The sequence below is a fragment of the Capsicum annuum genome, chromosome 11 (assembly GCF_002878395.1).
Source record: "Capsicum annuum cultivar UCD-10X-F1 chromosome 11, UCD10Xv1.1, whole genome shotgun sequence".
Lineage (NCBI taxonomy): Eukaryota > Viridiplantae > Streptophyta > Magnoliopsida > Solanales > Solanaceae > Capsicum > Capsicum annuum.
Window position 1 is genome coordinate 183190614 of NC_061121.1, and position 24468 is coordinate 183215081.

Here is a 24468-nt window from a genome sequence, read left to right on the forward strand (position 1 = left end):
AATGAGTTGTAAATGATATAATTGATCATCTAAGTTGCTAACTACTTGATTATAGTGTTTAAGGTGAATTTCAAACAATTTTGGAATTAATTTGGTCACTTAGAGTTTAAATGATAAAACTAGTGTTAATAGCTTGAGTTTTGGGTTGTTCTAGTTGATCTCGATGGATTCTAGTGTGCGTAATGTGTTTTTGAGGGTACTATTCTGAAATTATATGTGGAATAACTTGTTTACAGTGTTTGAGGGTACTATTCTGAAACTAAGTTAATGATCGAAAGGACAAAACTAGTATGTGTAGCTTAAGTTACTAGTTCGTCGTCTTTGATAGTATGTTGTTTTGAGATCTAACTCATAATGTTTGATGCTATAGGTTTATTTGTGAATTTATCACTATGATACATGTATTATACGGAAACTATAGATAGAGTTGAAACAATGTCATAAGGCTTGGAAAGTATGGACAAACACTTGTGACAAGATTTGATAGAAAATGGATGTTTTAGAGTCATCGTCTTGCCACAAACCTTAGGAGCCGCGTTAGGGCCATTACACAACATTGGAGGTATGCTAAATGATAAGTTACAATATATAACCATGATAAGGGAATGCCACAGACCCTAGGAACAAACAGAAGGGTGTGGCACGACACTAGGTCAAAACAGGCATATTTGGTCCAAGTATAAATAGGACACTTAGTTGTTATATTTGAAACCTTGGACAGCCTTGGGACTTCTAGGGAGGATGGATAACACTCCATATATGGTTTTTGTTCCATATCTTTTACTTTTTTATTTATTTTAACATGTATTTATTCATTGTGATTATCGTTACGTCTATGGTCGGCTAAACACCCTTTCTGGGGTGAAGCCGAAGAACATGAATATTATGGTTATGAATTTATTTGGTTTGGTTGTTTATAATATTTGGTTGTTTATTTAACCTTTTTATCACTATTTTCTGTATTCATGACCATTATAATACATAAATAACGATCTTGTGAACCTGAAAGGAGGAACAAGAGGATAGAATGTAATATAACTAAGGTTAGGAATATAACTAAGTGTGCTATAATGTGCATCAAGGTTAGGAATATAACTAAGTGTGCTATTTGTTTCAATTAATGGATGAAATATAAATTCATTTAACTTAGTTCTCGCATCCTTGCTTAACAATATAGTTGTGGAGCTAATTTAGGTTGGTGATTCGAGCCTCAAAAGACTACAATCATAATATAAACCCCGTGAATCATCAATTATGATAAATAACCTAAACACTAAAAATCTATAATGTAGTAGTAGTGTTCGCACAGCCTTAACCCTGAGTTTTCCCCATTATTGATCAAGAACCTTCAATTTACCATATTTTTTAAGTTACTTTCAAGTACATATCTATCAATCTCTTTTTGTTACTACAGAACTTTCTTTATCTTAATAGTTTAAATTAATTGGATAGTTTCGTATCACAAGTCTCTATGGGATCGATACTTGTCTTATTGAGGCCATTTTACTTCATGTTGGACCACATAAACTTTCATATGTGCTTGCTCGCAACAAAAGAAGAAATTTACATCCAATAATATATCCATGAGCTCATCCATCGAAGAGACAGATTCCAAGAGCAAGGACCGCAAACCTAAGACCACTTCTCCCTCCAAAGATAATAGGAAAATACATAACCGAATTGACTCTTGAGAGATATGGGCTATGTCAAATGGAGCACACACATCAGTAAAATTCAAGAGTAGATTTGCATCCTTATGTGATTGAACTCCGAATAACACTTTTAATTGAAGCAAATAAAGTATTACACTAGTAACGTGAAACACTACATTTCATTCAGCCAATGAAATGTGAATATCATTAGCTCGGCCCGCATCTCCAAGATGATCCATATCCTTGCCATCAAAAGGGAAAAAATTACTACCATGTTGGCTCATAGTATTGTGTGTGCTATAATTGTTACCTAATAAAAAACAAAAACAAAAAATAATGTAAACCAAAATACGACAGCTAACCCAAGGTCACTAACAACACCACAATAATGAAAACTATGTTTCACTCCCCTGCAACAATACCTTTTTTATAATGCTCAAACATATATTTAAATCTAGATAGAAGGAGAGAATTGTCAATATATTTACCCAACTAGGAGACGGGGTCAAATCCACAAGGAATGCAAGCTTAGATTTCAATGCCTATGTGTGTTGAAAGTTAACAAAACGTTAACTTATAGTGTAGCATTAAACAACAAGTAAAAATAAATTATGGTGTTTATTTTGGGTAAATTTTTTAACAAAGATGTCAAACACTATTATGAGAGGAAAATATTGAATAGCGTAACCAAATAATGAGAAACTTTGGGGTTATGCTAGCCTAGGTTGAAGTTATGGATGAGTTGATAACAATTACTCAAAGTATAGTTAAGGGTTTAGGGTAGGCTAGATTTTAGGTTCTTGGTAATATTCTTCTAGTAAAACACCAAATCTCACTCATAGCTTCTTTCAAGAACCTTACAAGTGTATCAAAGCTACCTATCAACTACCTCAATTAACACCTTTATTTCTATAATGATTCTATCAGTTGAGCTACCGCGAATAACACCTGTTATTCACAATTACTCCTCACTAATATCCCTCTTTCAAGGATGATATGGGATCCAAAAAATTTTGGGTTTTAACTCCCAATAAATAATTCAAACATGGAACAAAACAAAAATCCTTCATAATTAACTAATTAATTAGACTAAAATTCAACACCCAAATATCAATCACCATCTAATCAAACATAATCCAAAGAGATAAGTTTAGCTACTCATGAAATTAATGAAAAGAAATATACTAAAATTTTCATTCAATTAATCCATGGAAAGCAAAACAAAAATAATCCTCAAGCTTAAATCTAAATAAATAGCTAAAAAATATCTTGAAAATCTCATCCAAATTGTTTCTCACTCACAATATTGTTCTTAGCTCTCAAAACTAGAAAATTAGATTCTGAAAATGTGAATTGTTGAGCCTTTTATATTTTGGGACTGAGCGATGTAAAATTACAATTCATTCCCTAAAATCAACCTGACCAATTGCGATCAACTTCTTCAATTGTTGTTGCAACTCCATGATAGCGTCCTTATGTCGCAATTGTAATTCCGAGATTGAGATGCATCAGCTCATGATCACATTACTTCTATCTACTAAGATATATCACAATCACGAACCTCAACGTGTGATCACAGCATTTGAGGGTCGTATCATGGGGTTAGATTTCAGTCTTTGTCCATTTCTGATCCCTTTCCTTCCATTCCAACATTGCTTTTACTTTTTTCGATAGATTTCCGACTAAGTTCTCAAACACTTGAATTTAGCATATTTTACACATAAAGAGTCTCATATATTTAATTAACTCACCATAGTGTGCAGGAAATGAGATGCAAATGAGTGAAAATTTTTCCACTCATGAATTTTGGGGGATCATTTTGTATATTTTGTGATTTGTCCTTCCTATTTGTATGTATGTTTGGCTCATTTACTTTATTAGTCTCTTTATTTTGTATTCTTATACCATTTTTTGTCTTTTCCTCTCGTTAGGCCATTACTTATTGTTTTAGGCTACATATTTGTCTTAACTACTAGTGTGTTATAGTAGGTATCATCATGACCCGAGTATTTGTGTCATGATAGTTTGGTATAAAAACCTAGGTTTACCGGAATCATTGGTAAAAGGCAGGAGTCTAGTAAAGCCTCAGGGATTTGTACAATAGCATTTGTATCCTATCTTTGGAAGAATACATGATAGTCTTAGTAAAATCTCAGCTTTTGGTTCTTTATCATGTGTGCTATTCATGTTGGTTTCTTAATTCTCACTTTTTAACTTGCAAAATTGTTAGGACTTGGGCAATGGTCTGCAAGGGAGAGGCCCTTTACCTACAACTAGGGTCCCTATTGTAGATCGAGGGTAGGGCATACTATCAGGACGTGCTAGGATATTGCCCCATCATTACAGGTAGTTATTACAACAAAGCAAGCTTTTGATACACAACCAATATAATCAACCCACAACACACATGATCGACCCCTAACCAACTCCATTGAATCTTCTAGCAGAATAGCTTATGGTCTAGGGAAGTCTTTATTGGGATATATGGATATGTAAGTTAAAATAGATGATGCTCTAGTCCACTTATTGGGGATTAGTGGAAATTTAAACAATACGAACCAAGGCTTAGTCATGTCGGGTATCTCAAGTCCAATAAGGACAAGGGACCACCCCCAATACCCGGTCTATTAAATGCCATACACCCCATATCAAAAGAATTTAAAACTTATAAGAGATAAAGCAATAAAAATTTAAAGACATTACACGAAATCTATAACCATAACGAAAGTGTCACAACCAAGTGTCTAACAAATACCAAACCCAATGACCATACTAATAACAATGCTAACACTAATACAGACACTGCTCACACCCATAGTAGTCTGACAAATCCGCTAACCAGAATCATAGAATATCACTTCCTAACTTACCACCGACCATAGACAATACCAAACCCAAAAAAATAACAATGATAAAAAGAAGTGCATAGAATGAAATAGGGTCTTCCGGATTATAGAAAATCACAACTTCAATCAGACTTGAATGTTGTCCCTGAATCAAAGACAATGAGTAGGAGGAAAATAATAGTAAGGTTGGTTCCTGCATCACGTGGTAATACAACACCCAAAGATGGTTAGCGAAGTGAATGCTAGAATGTAACCCAGGGATATAGATAAAATTAATGACATCAATTCAAAAACCCAAATCTAAGAACCATATGAAATAACATAAATACATATATACTGTGTTGGGATAGGAAACAAGGTTTAGTATGCATTTTAAACCTTGACTTGGAATATGTAGCTTTACCGTAGTAAATCCACCCACAGGCTATATGGGTTAAGTGTTAAACCCTGAATAGGCCCAGTACATGTAGCTGCACGAACTAGAGATATCATAGAAGACTGCGGATTCCCGTCTACCCTTCACCCTAAATGATACATATGTACAAGTATAGACTTGGGGGATTCCCGTGTACCCCACAAGCATACGATCACCAAGACTAACCCTCATGTCAGAAACATGATTTTATATTGTTCATCCAACTTACTCATATCTTCATGGCTAGCTATCACTACCCCTATTATTGCAAAATTAATACCATTAGCATATAAGCAAATAACTAATTCCAGGAGTCAATTACTAAGGCATTATTAAGTGGTATTGACGTACTGACTATAGCTTGCAAGCAATGTCATTAGCCAATACTTAGGGGATTTCCATGTACCCCACAGGCTCCATTACTAAAATCACTTCAGGGATTCCCGTGTACCTCACAAGGTTTTCATTATAAGTTCACTTGGGGGATTCCTACATACTCTACAACGTTTTCAAAACCATGCATAACCATTGTAACCTTTTGTTCCACTCTTCATTTTCAAGCTATAAGTCAAACCAAACACTTTGGGGATTCCATTCTACCCCTAGTTCAAAATCCCACCTTTCTCATAACTACTAACTAATTTTACAATGTAGGGTTAGGGTCATAACCACTTAAAGTGTCACAAGTTTAAAGCAATATAACACATGAATTCACAACCATACCCATGCAACCACATGATAAAAATAATAATTAAAAAATGAAAAGATCATAGTTAAACCATGGAAATAAAATTATTCAACCATGAACATCCAAAACCCCTAGTCTTTATTTCCAAACCATAACAATACCATGAAAACCATTCATTAAAATATGTGCTTTCAGTAAAATATCATTGAAGGAGGAGTAACATGCCTAAATTACAAAGATTCATAGACAGAATTTTAATCTTGAGCCCTGAGATGACTACTTTGGAGAAACCCTAACTAATCTTACTTGAGAGAATTTTAAGAGGATCAAGAGGATTCTTAATTTTGTAAAGTGTGGAATGAATTCCCCCAAACGTGTGTTAGGGATGAGGGGTCTTAAGGGTTTTAAATGGGAAGGGACAAAGTGCCCTCAACTTAAAAGTTGTAAAAAAGTCTTCCTTTGTTATGAGTCAACCCATTGACACTTCACCACATCGTACGACTCGTAGCCATTAGTCGTATCCTAGACAGCGAGTTGGACACCCATACATTGATTGCATAACCCTACTCATGACCTTACCATATGACTCGTATTGTCTAGTTATATCCAAGAAAGAACCCAAGGGATTAGACACTAGAAAACATACGACTCAACCCTACCACTCATAACCTATCATCAAGGCTCTTAGTGAGCCACTCATACTCAGAAGAGAGTTAAGTCACTAAGTTATTGATTTAGTTAAGGTTTATCCTAATGAATCTCATCTCCAAGCCATAACCATTATAGAACCCCCAACTACTATCCATTGGAAACCTTATAGATAGGGTCACATGATCTATCTTGATACTATACAACTCATATGAAGAGTTGTTACTCAAAAAGTGAACTCGAAGCTCAAGATTTTTCCAAGGTCCAAAATCCAGGGTGTTCCAATTCTCCCCTTATTAGATCATTCATTCTCGAATGATGGTATATAACATTAACTGGTACAATTAAACCCCAAACATCTTAACTTTTATCTTTAACTAAGTTAGAAAACAAAGATGTCAAAGAAAATCAATCCTTCCTTTAACAAATTCAGAAAACAATGGTGTTAGGAATAACACATATACTACGCATGATTTTTTGAAGCAGAAAACCAGAATAGATATTTGGACTTCATGTTCTCTCCTACTTCCCAAGTAGATTTTTTGACATTGTGGTTCCTCCATTGAACCTTTACCAAAGCTACATCCTTCGTCCGCAGTTGACGAAACTGCTGATCCAAAATATCAAGTGGGAACTTCTTATATGACTAGGAATCCAAAATACCAATATCCTTGATAGGCATAATCTACGATAGATCTCCCACACACTTATTCAACATCGATACATGGATCACCAAGGTAATAGAGCTCAAGCTAGAGGGCAACTAAAATTCATACGCAACACTGCCAACCATTCTCAAAAGTAAGTACAGTCCAACATACCAGGGATTGAGCTTCCTCTTCTTCCTAAAATGCATGAACCCCCTCATGGGAGATACCTTCAAGAACCCTATCCCTAACCTTACACTCTAACTTTATTTTCCATACTTTTGGATAGGACTTTTGGCAGCCTTAAGGCTATCACAAATCACCTACCCCTTCACCATGGATTGGTGAACTAAATTTAGGCTAAAAATCTTTGCCTAACAAACCTAGAACCACCCAATAGGATATCTACAACTTATACCATACATAGCCTCATTCATTCCAATGCTGGAGTGGTAGTTGCTATAATACGCAAACTCTATAAGTGGAAAATACTCAACCCAACTACCACTATAGTCAATCACGCAAGCTCAAAGTATATCTACCAATGTCTGAATAATTCTTTCTACATATCCATCTAATTGTTGGTAGAAAGTAGTACTAAGACTCACTTTAGTCCCTAAACTTTTCTAGAACAACTGTCAAAAGTACAATGAAAATGGCATGCCATGATCTGGGATGACAGGAATAGGTACCCCATGCAATTCACCATCTCTTAGAGGTATGACCTTGCATAATCGTCTATTAAAATGTTTGTCCTCACAGGCAAGAAATGAGCAGTCTTTGTCATCCCATGCATGATGACCCAAATCCAATCAACCTAATTTTGAGACTAGGAAGATCGGTAATGAAATCCATATTGATCACTTTCCATTTCTATGTAGTCAACTCAATCCCTTGATACAGTCCGTCGAGCCTTAAATGCTCAACTTTCACTTGTTGGCACACTATGCAATTAGCCGCAAAACTAGCCATATCCTGCTTCATATTGTTCCACCAATACATCTCCTTAATGTCATGATACATTTTTTTTGAACCAAGATAAATAGCGTAACATGACTCATGTGCCTCAGCTAAGATCCTCTCTCTCAATGTATCTACATTGGGAACACATAATCCTTCTTGGTACCATAAGATACCATCACTACTAAAATTGAAGATCATCATCTTCGTCCTACCTATATTACCTCTGATCCTCATCATGATAGGATCCAATACCTGCTTCTCCTATATTTCAGAACTAAGAGATGACTCTACCACCTTTTGAACAAATATGCCATCATCCTTAAAGTCCATAAGATAAACTCCAAGGTTAGCCAACAAGTGAATATCCTTTACCAAATCCCACTTTCATTAATCTACATAAGCTAGACTCCCTATGGATAACCAGCTAAGAACATCGGCAACCATGTAAGTTTTACATGGATTATAGTAAGACTCATGTCAAAATCCTTGGGCAACTTAAGTTATTCATTTGTCTGAGGTTAAGCTTTTTATGGGTAAAAATTTATTGCACGCTCTAATGATCAGAAAAGATATCCATATGCTCTCCATACAAAAAGCGACTCTAGATTTTCAACATGAACACCATAGCCAATAATGCCAAGTCATGAGTCAAAAAATTTCTCTCATGCACCTTCAATTGTCTAGAGGCATAAACTATCACCTTTCCATGTTGTAAAGACCACCAAGCCCCACACGGGATGCATTGCAATAGACCACTAAGCCATTAGATCTTTTAGGGAAATTCAAGACCAGAGTCGATGTCATCTTATACCTCAGCTTCTCAAAACTACCCTCACAAGTATTGAACCACAAGAACTTTACCCTATTCTGAGTCAACTTAGTGAATGGGGCAGCTATAGTTAAAAAACATTCCATGAACCTCCTCTAATAATTGAATAAACCCAAGAAGCTAGGAATATCAATTAGAGTCATGGATATAGGCTACTTCATAACAACAACATACTTCTGCGGATCCACCATGATCCTTTTACTAGAAATAACATAACCTAGAAAAGCAACAACACTTATCCAAAATTCATATTTTTAAAATTTTGCATGAAACTATTGATCCTTCAAGGTCTATAATACAATATGCAGTTGATCAGCATAATCCACCTCGATCTTAGAGTACACCAGAATATCGTTAATGAATACACTAATGACCCAATATAGAAACTAACGAAAGACTTTATTAATCAAGTTGATAAATGTCATCGGGGTATTAGTCAACCCAATGTACATAACTAAGAGCTCTAAATGCCAATATCGGGTATAGAAGAAATTCATAGGGATATCCACCTCCCTAATATTTGGTTTGTGATACCCAGATTGAAGATCAATCTTAGAGTAAAACTTAGCACCCTGAAGGTAATGAAATAAATCATTTATCCTTGGAAGAGGGTACTTATTGTTTACCATCACCTTATTCAATTGTCGGTAGTAAAATACAAATATGAAGGGTACCATCCTTACTACGCATGAGTAAAATTGGTACACCCCATAGGGTATACTAGGACTGGTGAAGCCCTTATCAAAAAGATCCTTTGGTTGCTTCTTGAGCTCCTTTAACTCAGCTGAAGCCATTCTATATGATGGAATAAAAATAGGACTAGTGTCCCAAACTAGATAAATCCCAAAATCAATCACCCTATTGGGATGAACACCAAGAGATTCATATGGGAAAACCAAAGGAAATTCATTCACCACTAGGACGAAATGTAAAGAAGGACCCTCTAAGTTAGAATATTTAACCCAGAATAAGTAATTGATACACCCTTTGGATATTACTCTTCAAGCACTAAGATATGACATTAACCTTCCCTTTGGAGCTAGGGAACCACCCTCCCATTCAATAATTGGCTCATTGGGGAATTTAAAGACAACCTTATGCGTCCGGCTGTCTAGTGAAGCATAGCACATGTGTAACCAATCCATACCTAATATGATTCTAAAATCAACCATATCTAATTCAAGCAGATCCACCAAGGTCTCTTCATCATCCAGTGATACCACAAAACCCCTATAGACTCTTTTAGCCACAATAGAGTCACCCACCGAGGTAGAGATAGAAAAAGGTTCTAAGAAACACTCAAGATAAAAACCAAAATGCATAACCACAAATGGGATTATAAAAAAATGAGTGGACCCTGGATAATGTAAATAGTACATATCAATGGAAAATAGTTTCAACATACCAGTAATGGCATCAGGCGATGCCTTAGACTCCTAATGAGTAGTGAGAGCATAGAGTCCATTATGAATAGTGCTACAGCTATATGGGCAACCTTTTTTACTAAAGCTGATGAAGAGGTAATAGGAACCTTGTTTGTACAATAAACAACCTTGATCATTGGGCAGTTTCTAAGCATATTCCATGGCTGACCATAGTTGAAGCACTCGTCCTTTTATTCATCACGAAAGCTCGATGCAATAGAGCACAAAAGATGTAAAGAGGATATGATAGGGTTGATTGGGATCCAATAGCTTAAGATTGGGTACCCTGTGCCATATAACTGTTGTCACCCTAAAAAAGTCTATCACCAAATAGATTTACTAGGGAGCACTAGCCATCAAGTGAGACCCAAAATTGCCCCACCTATTCTTGGACCACTTTCCACCATCCCTATTACTATGCTATTGACCACCACCCTCATTAAAGAATTTAACTTTCTTACTTTGTGTCTACCCTATTTCGGCCTACTTCATCTTTTTTTTCCTCAACTTACGATATGTGCACAACCAACCTAGAGATGTTCATGTCCTTAAAAAAAAGGCAGCCTTACTCTCTAAATTCAAGTCTTGGGATAACCTAGAATCAAACTTTCTCATTCTAGTGCTCACGCTAGAACCCAACATCAGAGCATATCAGAATAAATGGTGAAACTTTAAGGCATACTCATTGACTGATATCCTGCCTTGTTTAGGTTAATAAACTCTTCCACCTTTGCCTCCCTCAACTCTTAAGGAAAGAAAGAGTCTAGGAAACCATTAGAAAAATTATCACAAATGGCTTATTGGGCTTCATCACCCCTTGACTAGTCCTATTCCTCATACCACTGATATGCCATAACTTTTAATTGGTAGGTGGCAACATCCACTTCCTCCGCATTAGTGGCATACATTACAAGGAAGATCTTTTCAGTCTTTTCAAGGAAAATCGAGGATCCTACTCAACCTTAACATAAGTAAAGAGCATAGGGTTCAACCTCATAAATAGGTAAACCCTTATAGCTATAGAAGATAGAGTAATAGAAGCACCATACACAGACGAAGAAGGTACAAACTATGCCAATATATAAATCGACTTAAAAAACTCAGCATTCATCACATCAGCCTGACTATCTCGATAAGGATCGGAGAGGACCAGTGGAACTCTTAAAGGGAAATCAGGAATTAGACCCATAGACTGGGTCTGAACCCCAATAATAAGGTATCTCCTATAAATATATTCCTCAGGTAGGAAATAAGAGTTTCCTTGAATTGCATATCATCTCGGAGGCATGACATTAAAAGCAAAGAAATGGGAATTAAAGAAGATTTTAGAACCTTAGACTCTACCACCCGCAAATAGAAAATAAGAAAGAGAAATATTCATATATGCCTCATAGCCTTTCCTGTATAAGTATGGCACACTAAAATACCTAAAAGAAAGTCTACTCGATACGACTTTATGAACTCTCAATTGACCATAAACCTAGGTATCTCAAACCAATATAACACAACCTAAACACGGGCCTACATATTTAGGGTATCTCAAGATCAACTAGGACCAGAGAACACCTCCAATACCCAGACCATTAAATGCCCTACACCCAATGTCAAATGGATTCCAAACATATATAAAGATAAAACAATTGTAATCTAAAGAAATTAGACAAAAACTAGAACCATAACCAAATAGTTAAAACCAAGTGACCTACAAATAAAAAACCCAATGCCAATGCCAGTACCAATGCTAACACTAATACCAGCACCACCCAAGCCTATAGTAGTCTAAAAAATCCTCAAACTAGTATCAAAGAATATCAATTTGGACATGCCCCTGATCATAGCCGAATATCAATTTGGACATGCCCCTGATCATAGCCAAAACCAAAACCAAAGAAATATTAATGATAAAAAGAAGTCCATAGGATGAAATATGGTCTTCCATATTATGAAAGCTTACCACCCAGTCTCACTATAAAGCTGTCCCAACATCCAAGTCACTGAGCCAGAGTAATGGAAGTATGGTCGATTCTTTTATCGTGTAGGGATATAGCTCCAAAAAACGGTTAGCATAGTAAATGCTAGAGTGTAACTCATGTAGAAATATAAAAATTAATGCCATGAATTCTTAAACCAAATCAAATAACTTTATGCAATGATAGATATAAATATATATCATGTCGGGATAAGAAATAAGATTTAGAATTCATTTAAAATATTAGCCTGAATTATTTAACTTTACCATTATAAATCCACCCACAGGCTATATAAGTTTATTATTACCCCTTGAATGATCCTTAATATGCGTAGCCAGACAAAATGGACATATCACTGAAAACTAGGGATTTCCATATACCCATTGCTCACCATGGTACATATATAGAAGTATTGACTTGGGGGATTCTCATGTAACTCCCAACTATATAGTCACAAAGACCAAACCTCATGTCAATAAATATGATTTTCCAGTGTTCGTCTATCGGATTCACACCTTATTGGCTAGCTATCACAACCCCTATTATTGCATAATTTAAACCCTTAGCACATAACCAAACCGCCAATTGTAGGAGTTAATTATTGTGGAATCATTAAGTTGTATCATCAAATTGACTATAGATTACAAGCAATATCATTAACTAATGCTTAGATGATACCCATGTACCATGCAGACTCCATTATTAAAATCACTTGGGTGATTCCCATGTACCCCACAATGTTTTTATTATAAGTTCACTTGGGGAATTCTAGTGTACCCCAAAAGGTTTTAAAACCATGAATTACTATTTTAATCATTTGTACCATGTATTAATTTGATGAAATAAGTCAAACCAAACACTTTAGGGATTCCAGCGTACCCCTAGTTCTAAATCCCCCCTTTCTCCTAACTATAACTAATTTTACAATGTATGTCTAGGGTTATAATAAATTAAAGAGTCATGAGTTTAAGGCAACTTACCACTATCAAGTTCAACCACCATACCAATGCAACCACATGTTTAGAATTATAACTAAAACGTGAGGAAAATCATAGTTAATCCATGGAAAAAATTATTCAACCATAAGCATCCAATCTCCCCAACTTTTATTCTACAACCATAAGAATACCATGAAAAATTTACATTAAAATATGTGCTTTTAGTAAAATAGTAATGAGGGAGGAGTAATATGCTTGAATTACAAAGACTCAAGTGGAGAATTTGACTCTTAAACCCTGAGATGACCAGTTTTGAGAAACCCTAGCCAATATTGCCTTAGAGGATTTTAAGAGTGTGAAAAGAATGCTTAATCTTGTAAAGTATTGAATAAATTCCCCTAAAAGTGTTTTAGGGACGTGGGTTCTTAAAGGTTTTAAGTTATAAATGTCAAAAGTGCCCTTTACTTAAAAGTTATAAAAGAGCCATCCTTCATTATGAGTCGACCCATTGACTCATCACCACATGATACGACTCATAGCCACGAGTTGTATCCTAGATAGTGAGTTGGAAACCCATATTGTCCTCCATACGAATCCATGACCCTATAATTCTTGACTATATAACTCGTATGGTGTAATTGTATCAAAGATAAAACCCAAGGAATGAGACAGTAGATAAAATAAGACTCAACCCTACCACTCATAACCTATCCCCATTGCTCTTTGTGAGCCACTCGTACTCAAAGCATATTCAAGTCACTAAGTAACTAATTTAGATAAGGTTTATCCTAAAGACTTGTCACTACCCTTAACGACTCATATCCCCTTCTCATAACCATAACAAAATCCACATAAACATCATCCACTAGATACCTTACATTTAGGGTAACCTAAATTGTCAAGACATTAAATGAATCATATGATAAAGTTTTACATGAATAGTTATCCCATATCTCAATAATTTTCTAATGGACAAAACTCAGGGTATTACAGAAGTTAGTCCATGCATGGGGCCTAAATATCAACTTAGAGGATATCATAGGATGTCTAGGTAGCAGGTTACAAATATAGCTCCCCAAGAAGAGGTTTTACTAGTGTTGATAGTAACTCAATAAATGGCAGTCAGATTAGAAATGACTTTTGAGGAGTATAAGTTATTGGTTCAATTCTTAAAATTGGCTCTTTCAATGTTTTCAAGTGGTCTAGAGAAGGTGTGCATGCGTTTCCTGCCGATTGCCAAGAATGGTTACATAATATTTGTGTGTTCTTATGGTGTATATTATGCCATATTTTTCATTAAAAGTTCAACAAGGAAGTGATAGAGGGTGTATATTGAGCACACACCAGTTGGATCCCCTCATATTAATGGTGCATAGTTTTCAAAAACTTTATTTGAAAAGTATGTGACTCACAAATGGAGTGAAAAATTTAGGGATGATTTTTAAATATTGGATCATGGTTTCATGACTATGCCTGAGTATGTGTCTTTATTTTATAAGTTAGGAAGGCATGCAGTTGCTTCTTCAGAGGGTTGGGACTTCATCCCATTCATGAGCATGGTACTTTTGGTTGGCTATTCTTGCGTATTTTTGATTATTGTTACACTAAATTGAGGATTTGAATATTGAGGCCTATAGGGGTACATACAAGAAACCTATCCACTTAGGCAAGTTTTGTGGTTCTCGATTTAGAAGTAAAGGGTATTTTGGTATGGTCAGTCTAATCTTCCTATTCATGCATTTCTTTAGGTTACATATAGGGACCAGACAGGTTGTAATGATTTCACGGGTTACAGTTCCAGCCAACCATAATGGGGTAATTATTCTTTTTTTTAGGTTGTGGTAAAAGTTCAAAGTTAGTTAATTCATTTTTTTTGCATATGGAACCTCAATCTTATTATGAATTTTTAGGTGGTTGGTAAATTTTCTAGGGAATATCCCATGTGTGTGATGATCAAGTGTTTAGTATAGACAACTTAGCTTCTAGAGTAGTGGTGCCACTAGATAAAGGGGGTACCTAGAGTGTTTGGGGTGATTCTTAAGGTTCTCATAAAGGTCATCATTTAAGAAAGATAGGCGGCCAGTTTGTTTCTCAGTCCAGCTATGGGTATGTGTAATGTCCTAATTTTTTGTTATTTATGAAAAATACTTATTTTTGGGGGTTTTGATCATTTTAATCCTCCTTATGGTCACATTGTAGTATTTCTGGAGTGTAGGGATGATTGCTTGATTGTCAAAACATTTCGGTGGGATATGTGTGAGTGTGGTTTTTGGTTGCTTAAGAATCCCTCTACTTTACTTTAGTAAATATTTATTCATTAGTGCATCGGATAAAAGTTGAGTTGCACCAGCAAATCCAAAACATTGATTTTAGGTTAATAAAATGGTTGATGTGGCTTTATGTCTTTTATATCTCATATCGATCCTCGATTTTAAAAAAATGTAAATAGGGTTTCGGGGGTCAATATTGTGATAATGACCCTTTTATAAATTTAATGATTCCATTCAATCTAGAACGTTTTTTATAATCAAATTTTACTATTGGATTATGTGCATAGGGTTCCGAATGAGTTTTGGGGCTCAAAAACAAATTTTTGACATTACTGTTGCGAGTGTGCTCACGAAAGCAAAAATTTGATCATTTGATCAGGTCTCTTAAGCAAAAATTTGGTCATTTAAATTTTATTTTGACCCTTTTACCAGGTTGATTAAGCAATCAAAGTTTCGCTTAAGCGATCATTACCGAGTATCAGTACTAGTATTTTTTACAGTTTGAGAGCTAGGAAACTCCAATTTTGATGATTTTTTCTGCATTTTTATTGTAGAATCATTTTCAATAAATTTAGAACTTTATTTTTCACATTTCCTAAGAGCTTCTATTCTATTTTTCATGATTTCCACTTAATCAAGTTCTACAATTTTTAGAGATTGGGATCTCGAATTTGGACGATCCCAAAGGAGTTTTTGATAGTTTTTCCATGGGTATGATTCTATTCTTGTAATGATCATTTGTCTCTTTATTTCATCTTTAAAACTACTTCAAAATCTTGATTCTAAAATATGTTTGAGGAGATTTTGCTGGTAAAGCTTGAAAATAGCTTTTCTTTGTTTTGAACCTTGTTTTTAATCCTTTTTGCATAGGTTTAAAGTTGTTGACTCCTATGAGTATAGGTAAAAATTTTGTAAAATAAAATTATGATGTTATCCATCATTTTTGAAATCTATTTTTGGGGGTCCATTATGACATCTACTCGACAATAGCTAATATGGGTATCATTGGCTTCTTTTTGACAGATAGATTGTGTATTAGTATACTTTGGTTAATTTTGGGTCTGTTCATGAGGGTAAATATCCAGATTAAAGGCTTTTTGAATAGGTTTTTAGCATTCAAGGTAGATTATGGCTTAAATTCTTTTAGACTATATTGGGTAGTTAATAATAATAGATAACCATGCTATAAGCTTAAATAATTCTTTTAAGCTTGCTAAAGGGTCCCAGAGTTAGAAAATTCTTACTAAGTATTTAGACTTAGTGTTATTTAGCCTTCGTAAGTTGGAAACTCTATTATGTAGCCTCTATGGCCTTAAAATATCAATCTTTAGGTTGATTTGTGATCAAGAATATCAGTAGATGTTCCCCAGCGAGTTTCATATTTTTTGACCGCGTTTGAACCATGTTTGGGAATCTAGAATAGTGCATCAATGCAATCTTGGTGCAGCACCTCGGCTACTGTATCGATCAATATTTTTTCTTGGCTTTCATTGGCAATTTTTAGTGAACTGACTTAGACTCGACGTGGCACATTGGCTATCACATCGATGCCAATGACGCGGTGCGTCATCCTGTGCATCGATAGTTCAATTTTTTGTCATTAAAAGCCGTATCCTTAAGGGGTATTTGAGTCTTTTCCCTACCCCTATTCAGCCCTAAAACATGAGATTCAACCTTCAGCAAAATATACTTACTTTTTCTTAAATTGCTCAAGAACAAGAACCCTAGGTTATTTAATTCCAAGGCCAAGGCCCATGATTTTCACCGTTGTTCTTTAGGAATTTAGCAACCAAGGTATATCAAGTGTTCATCCAAGGGTTCCCTTCAATTCTTGGAGTTCAGAACCCCTTTTAACTTCAAGTTTATGAGTTTGATAAAGTTCATGGTTGAATTTTAATATGTTCATGATTATCATGTTAATGGAGTTTCTAGTTCATGATTTACTACAAGATTCATGTGGAATTGATTTGTATGTGTGCATTATCATGCGAAACCATGTTGAAACCCTTAAAGTTGTAACTATGGAATTGAATTATGATGTGTACATGTTTTTTTAGTGTCATGCGTATAGATTATGTACTTCAAGTGTTTGATGAATTATTCATAAGAATTATATCATGTTAGCATGTATTCAAGTTCATGTCATGTAAGTGTTTGATAGAATGTCCCTATGAGTGAATGATGGATGATCCAATAGTTTTTTTAATCATTTTTCAAGATTTGTTCCATGTTGTATAATTTATGCTATCGATTCATGGGGGTATTCAATACCTAACAATTTAGTTGTTTACCTAGACCCATGGTCAGTCACAAGATACACTACCATAAATTACCCCTAATGCAACAGACTTTTTTGCAACGGTCCCAAAAGCGTTGCAATAGACCCTCTATTGCAACGATTACAACCATTGCAAAAAAAAAAACTGTTCTAGTAGATCTATTGTATAATATAACCATTGTCATTGTTGAAAAACCATCGCAATAAAGTATCTTATAGCAACAGTTGTACGAATCATTGCCATAGAATCGTCTATGATAATGCTTTATTGAATAAAAAAAGCTATTGGAATGTTATATCTATTCCCACCAAAAATTTTACTAAGTCTACCAAAAAAAAACCTTTTATACTCCAATCCGTCAAAAAAATCCTTTCATCATTTTTCATCTAGCGTACTCCAATCCTCCAAAAAAATTTAACAATATGCCACTACTCCGACCACCATACATCGATAAATATACCGCTGCTCCAACCACCATATCCCAACTATCATACTATTGTGCCTACCACCATTCTCTTCTCATTTTACCACTACTCCGACCACCATACCTTAATTTCAATGCTGCTCCGGCCACCAATATGAGTAGGAATATGTATTTGAATCCTAAGTTGGGTGGGGTTAGGATTGGAGGTGGGTTGGCATCATATTTTATTTTTCATGCCAGATATTTTTATCTTTCCCACTTTAACACTAATCTTACAAGGTCATCTTCTCCACGGCACACATTCTTTTTCTCCTCTTTCAAATTCTCAATTTTGCTCTAATTTTCTCTAATTTATAATTTGCATTTATATATGGTTTAATTCAATCACTAATGACAACTTGGTGTCTCTGTACCTATCCATTTTGGTACATTTTTTATTTTCACATCATTTTTTGTGTATTTTTGGCTCTAGGTTTGAAACAAACAACAACAATATGGATCGAGAAAGAGGATCCTTTAGATCTTGTTACTATTTAGTGCTTGGAATTTGGAAAGATGCCTCCTGCTCCGACATTTGCTTCGCTTATCAAAAATTAGCTCTGGTACGCCATAGTTTCTTCACCTAGAAAAGACATTTATGTAAAGTTTTGTATAAATATATAGTACTTACTGTGTAGTAATATGCATGTTATTTTTCTATAGAATTGTTTGGTTTTGATGTGCTATGATCTTGCATTCCCTATTTCTAGGATTGTTATGCTTGTTTATGCACTTTCCAGTTTTTTTAGTAATTTTTTCAAGCCGAGGGTCTAACAGAAACAACCTTTCTACTAGCATAAAGGTTTAGGTAAGGTCTGCGTATGTCCTAGAAGTGTCATTACAAAAATTACTGAGTACTGGAATTTAATAGGTCCAAATAAAAGGGAATGGATATGGAGGATCCATATAATTAATTCCCTACAAATTTTCTATAGCTGTTATTGTAATCTTTCATATGTGGCATTACTATTCACTTGAACCGAAGATCTTTGAGTACTTTCATGAAAGCCTCTCATTTTTTTATTCTAATTTTTAAAGTGTGCATCCATGAATTAGTGGTAAGTAGTTCTATGAGTTTTAGAGTATGGCCATGAGGAATGATTCTTAAATTTTGTTAACTATTCAGGATTTTGGATTCTTTAATGGTGACTTGACCAAGAACCAGAAAAAGAAGATTCAAAAAAAAGCTAAGTGGATAATGAATGTTGGACGTATAAATAGTTTTACAAGTGATATCCAGAACAGACAGTATAGATGTCCAGAGGTTACCCTGTGTGCTAAATATTCTACTTCAGCAAATCTTTTGTGCCTTGCTTGTATTTTCTTTGAGCTCATCACGGGTGATATTCTTTTTTATCCTCACAGTGGTGACAAATATGATAGGGATGAGGTACAAAAACTTTACTTTTGATTATTTTTACATGCACAAACAAGTTTCTTTGATGGGATTTTGGATAGTGTTTAAACCTATTTGTGGCTTAAGCTAATTGTCATATGTTTTATGTTATAAATATGGTGTTCCTGTTGGTGGACTCTTCATGTCTTGGAAGCCTATTGGTGTATCAAAAGGGCTTTATTTTTAATTGATGGTTATTGAAACTTATGTCAACAGTGTTGTGGTTTTGGTGAGGTAATGGTATGGACTACGTACACTTACCCTCACAGACCCTTTTTGATGGTAATATAATGGTTATGTTATTGTTGTTGTTATTGAGATATAACAGGAAACATTACCTTCTTCATAATAATCAAAGTAGCTAAAAGTTGAACATATGGACTGCTGTTTTGTATTTTATAGCTTTGCTTCAATAAAAAAATCTGTTGAGTTTTTAAAGCTATCAAGGGTACTGAATGTGGAATTTGCAACTGTCTTTCTCCTACTCAATAACTCTCTCATAGATTATTGTATCTAAAGAATCGTGTCATTGTCTGATGAGACCTATTTAAAGTTTCATCATTAAAGATATAATCGTGTTTAAAAATAAAGAAATTGTTATAATTGGATATGGATTCCTTGAAATGGGGAACAAGGTAAGATGATCTAATGATGTGAGATTACATTGTATAGAGTTTTACTGCAAGCAACTTTTCCAACTGTCTCAGGCTAGTTAGGGGTTCACATTTGGTATACCTTTTTGTCTTCTTAGGGCATTCTCATTTTAAAAAAAGTCACGTGATTGGATTTTCTAGGCACTATGCCAGCGTTCTATTATAATCCTAATAACATTACTTGGTAAAATTGGAAATATGATGCAAGGAAGATGTCCTATTCAGTACTCTTTTGGTATTCAAATTGGACAAGCGAGGCATTGCACAATCATTTTCTTTACTCCCATTTTGGTTGATCGGAAGAGTAGGTATGGTAGGGAGAAAATGGTCATTTTATTCAAGCTATCTTACTTTAGCTTATGTCTAATTTATATGTGGACTTGCTTATTTCAGCAAAGCTGGTCTTTTACCTTTGGTGGAATATAATGATAAAACTATATTTGAGGTGAGGCTCAAAGAAATGAAATCTACATTAACAACTCAATTAGGAGAAGAAGTTATTTTATCTGAAGTCATAGAAACTGTGAAGCATCATGTCAAGGATGGCAAGTTACAAGATATAAAGGTTGTGTGAATTTTGTGGGATGTCTTGATGGATGCTATTCAATGGTCAGGAAAGAACCAACAGCAAAATGCTAATTTCGCTCTTTGCCAGGTAATTGATGTTTAAGTCAGTTACAAGTTTCGTAATTTAGTTTTATATTTTGAAACTTTTTATTGGTATCTGCTTCAGAATTATAGAAAAAAGAATTTGTGAGTGGAACCAACTAATTGTAACAAATAAAATATAATCATTGTAGTTGAAGGAATGAAGAAATTCTTCAGCTACTTCTAAATACCAATACACAAGCAACATAATGCACTGTGTTTCTCAAAATGTGTACATGTCTTTCGATGACTAAATTATGTGTCTAGTGCTGAACTTATCTTACATAAATTTTTAGGTACTCTACACAATTATATCATACAAAAATACTAATGTTTATGGCTAATTTCATACTTTGATCATGATATTTATTAAGGTGTTCTTATAAGCTTGTAGGAATGATTGAGATAAAAAATCTTCACATATTTAAGGAACTGAATCACAAAAGATAGAACTGAAAGTAGAGTTAGACAAAACCAATTACGTTTGTGCTATACCTTAAAGACTGAAGCACATTATACCACACCTTTACTCCATTCCAAATTTTCCTCAATCTTCTATGTTGTAATTCAATCACCAAATGGCTCTCCAGAGGAAAATCAATTGGCATACATTCTTGTTGCATCCCTGACTAGTGCAACCATTTTAGTCTCTTAGGAAAAATGTCAAAATATCCTTAAATCTCAACTTGATCGAATTGAAGTACTCTCAACTTTTGCATAATTGTACATACACCAGTTTCCAGAAACAGCTCATTTGTGACTTCTTCGGCATCTGAAAAATGCCATGGATAAAAACAAAAACCTTTTCTTATTGAATTGACTTCTCTGAGAATTAAGATAGTTGAGAAATTTTTTTGTGTTGTGTTTCTTGAGATCTATGGCAGGAAAACTTGAACTAACTATGTCATTTTCCTTGATCATATCCACGTCAAGGATAATGCCTTGAATTGTTTGAGTCGCCTATTTATATAGAGGACAAAAATTGATAAGTAGATATTAGTAAAAAATAACTTAATTCCACAGAATCCCTACTTTAAGAGCTATATAAGATAGAATTTCTTACATGGTTCTGGATTAAGACATTATAGGAATCCTTGGTGCTCCATAGTCTAGAGCGTTGCCTACATTCCATGGGTGATTCTTGGCAAACAATGTCTTCCTATATCTAGAATCATTTGATGCATAACTAACCTATTAGACTCAGTAAACCTTACCAAATTTTTGTCCATGAGATTCTTAATTCCAATTATAGTGTTAACATTGCACCTATTGAGAAAAGCTATTACTAGATCTCTGTCCTTTCAGATGAAATAGCAAGATAGGTGGAGAAATAATTTATTATCATGATCATCCTCCAGAGATTCATAGCTTACTACTAATTTCTTGAGGATTTGATGATTCAAAATTGTTTCCAACTACTTTATTGTACTTTTCAAATATCGATGGTTCTTTCTGCCAAAGTAGCACCAAAAACTTTAAGTGCTAATGGAAGCCCTCTACAATGGATTGCTACTTGTTCTGAACAAACTGTAAAACCTTTAATAGGACAATCTTGACCAAATGCATGATAACTTAAGAGATCAATGGATTCATCTTTATCGAAAGCTTCAAACTCGTAAAGCTTATGCATATCAAAAGTCCTAAGCAATCTATTATTCCTAGTTACGTATAAGGTTGATTCGATCACATAGAATTTATTTCAAAAATTTTGGAACTAACATGCTGGAACTATATGATCTAGATGATTCATATATTTTGTAGAACTAAGTGGAACTTTTCATTTGTTTGTATTGTAGAAGAATGGATAGTATTATTTGGTCAAGTGTGACACATTATGTTAGACTTTAAGCATATAAACCATTTTACTCTACCCAAAATCAATGCACCATGGGTCTGGGGAGTCTAATATTTTAGTGTACGCAGATCTTACCCCAGCCTTTGTGGGTAGAGATGTTGTTTCCTATGGACCCTCAGCACATTTAGCTACCGCTCAACCCTAAAATATTGGGTTTTAGTCAGAAAATCATGGTATGTGCAGTGCCATCTACTTGTAACTTTGTAAAATAACTTCTCTATAGATTATCCTATTGAAACAAAGATATAATTACCATAGTGTTTGTGATCTGCTAGTGGAGTGTATGAACATCACGACATTTATCTACCAATTAAAGCATAACGATGGCCACAAATGCATGTTGAGTTAATAAATTTGGATTGCTTTACTTTTTCAGAACCTTTGTTCTATGATCCTTTTTAGGTTCACAATCATACTGTTAAACCAGTCCATCACCCATTCATGAAGTTCTAATCTGACTTGAGGATGGTATTGTTTCTAGAATTAGATTAGATAGAAATTCTGGTAAATATAGTAGTTAAAATGTTGTACTATTTATAGTGCATAGTTCAGCCTACTTATTTAGGTTGATATGGTTTTAAAATAGTACTTAATATTACCATTGGATATGGTGCAGCCCTCATAATCCAACTGGAAAGGTTTTCAATAAGGATAAGCTTGAGATTATTACTAAAGCTTACCAGACCTGGAATATTGTAGCTGAAAAAGTTTAGGTTTGTTTAGCTTTTGTCACATTTTCTCGTGCTTTTTAAAGAAAAAGAAAAAACAATGAAATAAGTCTATTTTGTCCCTTGTTTAAGCTAAACTACAAAATGAATTTTATAATTACTACTCCACCATGAACCCCAAGAATAAAAGAGAAGAAGAACAGAGAAAGAGATTCAATTTGCAATGCTACAACTTTTCACAGCTAAAATTGTTTTGGTGAAGTATCTATGTTTTTATTTTATTTTTTTGATCATTTTTGCTTTAGTAGACATGCTTCTTCAACCTTTCTTTGAAACCTACCTTTTCTTTTCAACCTAGGTTCGCATAATTTTCCTTGATTGATACTTTTACGTGTAAGCTAAGATTGCAATGTATTTATACATCAATGGGTTACTTGCATCTGGAACCAATCATTTCCAACTTGGAACTTTATACATACCATATGTGTGTCTATTGTTTCCAAATTTAGAAAGATCTGGAATGAACTAATATGAAAATAGTTGTCATATAAAATAGAACAAAGTGAGTACTTTATCTAGTTATTTTCAGGTTTCTGGATAGAGCAACTTGGACAGCAGCAGTGGCGTGTCTTTTCTTGTGCTAAAACAGCTTTGAACCCTTGATGTAGTGGTTGTATTTTTCTTCTCTTATAGCAACAAAGAAACAAGAGAAGGTACTTCTGCAAGGATTCTTTGTGTTCTTAACCTTCCTTTACCTCTTAGAATTACCAGTAACAACAACCACTTTTCAACTATTTCTGCTACTTCGAGTATTACTTCTAGTTTCTCTGTCTTCTAAGCTGATATTTACTTATTGCAGATGGTTGTTTCTTTATAGTTAGCAATTTACTGAAACTAAAAACTTCATGCTACTAAAAATATTAGTATGTTTTGTTAGCATGTTTTGTCCAAAATGAAATGAGAAACATTGTTCATTGATGGTTATTATTTGGAATTATAGTACTCAGCTTATACTAAATATTTTTGAACTTGCATATCAAAGTTGAACAATCATGAATCACCAGAATGTTAAGAGCTCTGTTCCAACTGGATCACTAAAAGCATTATGAAACAAACATGTACTAGAATAGAAGAATAAGAAGAAGAATATATGCTATGTAAATGCAAAAAAAAATCATCACAAGTAGAAGAAGAAGTCAAACAACGTTCCAGTTAT

General features: G+C 34.4%; 1 long non-coding RNA gene across 1 annotated transcript; it reads left to right on the forward strand.

Moving 5' to 3' along the window:
* Window positions 1-17793: 17793 nt before the first annotated feature.
* On the forward strand, window positions 17794-24230 carry LOC124888423. The gene is made up of 3 exons (XR_007046536.1): window positions 17794-18595; window positions 20475-20736; window positions 23842-24230. It is a non-coding gene; the product is annotated as an uncharacterized LOC124888423 (long non-coding RNA).
* The last annotated feature ends 238 nt before the right edge of the window (window positions 24231-24468 follow it).